We start from the raw sequence: 4,412 nt of genomic DNA on the forward strand, positions 1-4,412 counted from the left end.
GACATGGGACAGAGACAACACCAAGCTCTTTTTTTTTTACTGCACTTGCATTTGTTTCCAAGACACTTGACCCGTTGCCTACTGGTGGTGGTCAGAGGGTGGCTGTGGCTGCAATGTAGCTTGCCATCACCAGTGTGTGAATGGGTGGATGACTGAATGTGTAAAGCGCTTTGGGGTCCTTAGGGACTAGTAAAGCGCTATACAAATACAGGCCATTTACCATTTTTACCATATTTCTGTTCACTCTACAATGCTGGCTATTATGTGAAGTCTTGATTTTTGACCTGACTCTAAAGATTGTACAGGTTTCTGTGCAGTTTGTTTTCAGCAATGAAAAATCAGAAAAAAGAGGAAAGAAAGTCACACATGGACGAGCCTCTGTGCTGTTTAGTATGTCAAAAATGTTGCATGTTAATGCTTCACTCACCTGACTTTCCTGAAAAGGAAAGTAGATTAAATTAGTAGATTTTGACTGATGGTAGACGTGCATTGAGCTAAATCTGACCTGGTGGTGCTATGAAGGCACCGTGTTTCACACACAGACACATTAAAGTTGGATGTGTAGTATGGTAGGTCTGAAAAGTGAAGCCTTAAACTTGCATTCTTTTGGTTTGCCAGCATATGGTTGCAAAAATTCTTTGGGTTGTACTGAGGTTTTGCAAAACATGGCATTTTGTGGTGGTATGGATCAAGCCAGTACAGCCTCAGACACACCGGCCTAGAGACTGGTCTGCAACCACTGCTTGTGAGGGAAAATGAGTATTCCCTGACTGTTTGCTGGAGGTTGATGGCAGTCACTAGAGAAATGACTGATAAACTTCCAGTCACACAGGTCTACAGACCAGTAATGGATCACCCCCTGACAACTACCTGTTGATAAGAAAAATGTGTTTGCTAAATAGTCAGCATAAATTTCCCTATTTTTGCTGTCGGTTGAAGTGTGTATGGAAGTGACGAACACTACAACTACTCCATGAGTTGTAGTGTAAAATACTACGCACAACAGAAATGGGCACCTTTTGGCTTTACAGTAAAATTTGAACTTTTTGAAAGATCCCTGCTGTAGCCCTGAGGTGCAGCGTTTACTTTGAAGGCTACCATTCTACATTTCTGTCTTGCTCCGAAACTTTTCAAGATTTACTTCTGCTCAGCTAGTAGTTAACAAGCCTTTGTAGACAAACATGGAAACTGCATTCAGCCGTGTCAGTCAGCTTGCAGCCAAAGCTATCGCAGTGAGGTTTTTGGTGCAGCACCTCCTTCACAACTGGTTTCACACAGCCAGAGCCAGCAACTTGCCAACCTTTCCAGTCTTGGAAAATACGCTTTTCCCAAGGAACCAGTGGTTTGGTATCATGTCCAACATGGCTAACAACTCTTGTAGTCTTCAGGAGAAGTTTAAGGAAAAAGGGAATTGGCTTTCTTGCTCTTTGTCCATGGTAAACACTTTCCATGGGCTCAGTCACTAGTTTGCTTGTGGATGCATTCATGGTATCGCGTGAGAATCCCTCTGATGCACTGCAAGATATTTCAATCAAAACCAGGAATGTGAATCTTGTGCTGGCAGCAGATAAAAGTTTATTCTCCAAAATATCACCTGGCATCAGAAACGTATGTGAAAGTTAGGGCTGCTCCAAGTATTCTGCAGGTTGTTGTTGTTACTCAGGGGCTGTCAGTTTATTTTGGTAAGACTTTGAAATCTGGTCTTGCTCAAAGGTGTGTTGAAAACTGCTCGGTGACAGTTAGCCCAACATCAAGCCAAGTGTTTACTTCATTATCAGATTTTGTCTCCTTACTTTTGCTTTCTGTTTGCCCTCTGCTATGTGATTCATGCTCACATTGTATCACATCATCTGCTTTCTGCACAAGCCAACTTTAGCCTGAAAGTCCAGTAAATTCCACCTATCAAGCTGAAAGATTTCCTTGATGGTCTGAAGCTTGGATTCATTATTCGTGATCTGAATGGCATCCATTTAACTGTTCCCGTGAAAAACTCGTATGCTGCAGGCAAGCAGCATCTAACTGTGAAATTCAGGAGAAAAAAAAACCTATTTGACCTCAAACAGAGAGAGGAAAAAGATGATTCAACACACATGGAGTACATACAGCTGACTTCCCAGAAAATCCTCTTCATGGGAAATAGTAAGCCAAACTAGGGGTGGCTGTAGCTCAGGAGGTAGAGCAGGTCATGTGCTGATCGGAAGGTTGGTGGTTTGATCCCCGGCTCCCCCAGTCTGCATACCAAATATCCTCAGGCAAGATGCTGACTTCCCAAGTTGCTCTCTGATGCATCCAGCACTGAAAACCATAGAAAACAGTGCTTACGTGAATGTGGCATGTTGTATAAAGTGCTTTGAGTGCTCCAGGAGAGTGGAAAGACGCTATATAAGAATCAGTCCATTTACCAATTAACCAAAGCAGTAGTCAAGAAAATGAAAGTTTGGTTCAACACAAATTGTAAGTGTAAGAATATAACCCTTTTTTAAATGTTAAGTTATGCCAATGAATGTCTGAGACATGTTCAGAAGTGCATTATGCTTTACAACTAAAAACCACAGTTTCACTATCCTTTTCTGGTTGGAGGGTGAAAGCTAGACATGTCATCTCCAAGAGATGTGCTTCTACATCACTGCTAGAGGGTGGAAAAAACCCCACATTCACAGCTTAGAGTCATCAAAGTAAGGCGTTAATCATTACCTTTTTTTTTTTTACCTCTATTTTTGGTTTCCACCAGTTGTTCAAGACAAAAACCAGCTCGTAAAAGCTCCTCTGCCACTGAAAATAATGCTCATATAAAAACCGTGACCTGAATCATGAACGAAACACAATGAACCAAATCAGAGAGAGCTCGGAGGAACTACCGCGTTCAGCAATAACTATGTTTGAGAGTTAAGGTTCAAATGTGAATGTATACAGCAACGCCTATGAGAATCTGAACACCAGCGACTGGAAAATGAGACAGAGGTGAGATTTTTTTTAATCTTGTGCACACAAGTTAGGAGCTCTGCATCTGTAGATTGAACAAACTCAGATTTTAAGGGTTTGTTAAAATGCTCCAAATACAGACAAAACCAAGGTTATTTTACTCTGCTTGAAAATCTCAGTGACAGTTTAATATGTGGTGTCTAACCATGCTTACTCTGGATGTCATTACTTTGTGCCCCTGTAACATTGCAGGGAACCTGGCAGTGATTTGGAGTAAACATGCTCATTAAAGAAGTGTGTAGGTGTGCCTTCTTTCATCTTCAACATTGCTAAAATTAGAAACATCCTGTGTCAGAGTGATGCTGAAAATCTAGTTCATGCATTTGTTACTTCTAGGCCGGACTGTTGTAACGATTTATTATCCGGATGTTCCAAAAACTCCTTGGATTCATGAGACAGACACCCTGTCTATTATTAAAATTAGTCTTGAAAGTTCTATTTTGGCATGTAGAGCTGGATCAGCTGATCCTGAGCCATCCCTTAGTTATGCTGCTGGTGCGCTTCCCTTGATGGACTCAGCATTTCTTGGCCACACCCACATTTTCCACACATCACGTGGCTACATGCCATTACTGCATGCCATACACTTTATTTTAGACTCTGCTTTTGTTTCTTTGTTCTCTTCTCTGCCCCCTCCCGGAGCCTGGTTCTGCTGGAGGTTTCTTCCTGTTAAAAGGGAGTTTTTCCTTCCCACTCTCAACTATTGTGAACTGATGCAATGAAAAAAAGAATTGAAATGCAGATCAAATTTGGGTAAAACAGAACAGAGACAGTGGGAAACTGTTCTTTTAAAACTCTCTCTCTCACACACAATATAGGAAATCATGTCAGCAGAAAAAAGATAATCATATTTGCCTTGGATGCATAAGCCAGAGAAGACACAAAGGAGCTCCTGACCTCAGGAAGTCACAGACTTACTCTGAGTGCTGGGCCCAAGCCAAGATACACGAGAGGATTGTAGCAGGAAGGGCATTCAGTGTAAAATCTATGCCAAATCCAAACATGTGGATCCATCCATCCACAGTGGTGACCCTTTAGACAGCAGTGGAAAGTACCTTTAATACCAGCAGATACAGGTTATACTGTTTTTGTTTTTAACAGAAACTTGTATCTTATGATCAGGTATTGCTGCCTCTATCATTTTTTCTCTGCATCTAATTTAACTGAATTCTTTTAAGAAGCCTGGCAGAAAGGTGGGTGAAAATGGATCCTTGCACGTTTGAATGAGTAAACCCGGCCCTCTGTTCTTTTGTCTTACCCTGCTGGATTTTGCAGGTGTCAGGTAACTCAGTGAAGAGACTACACCCCTCTCCTTCAACACACCCAGCAGACAGAACAAGACCGGGCAAGCTGACTTACACAAGAATAAGCCACACCTAGCTTTCACTCTTTATCCCCTTATAACTAAAATAGCTCATTACAGACATTAG

The sequence above is a fragment of the Rhamphochromis sp. 'chilingali' genome (genome assembly GCF_963969265.1).
Source record: "Rhamphochromis sp. 'chilingali' genome assembly, chromosome: 4".
Lineage (NCBI taxonomy): Eukaryota > Metazoa > Chordata > Actinopteri > Cichliformes > Cichlidae > Rhamphochromis > Rhamphochromis sp. 'chilingali'.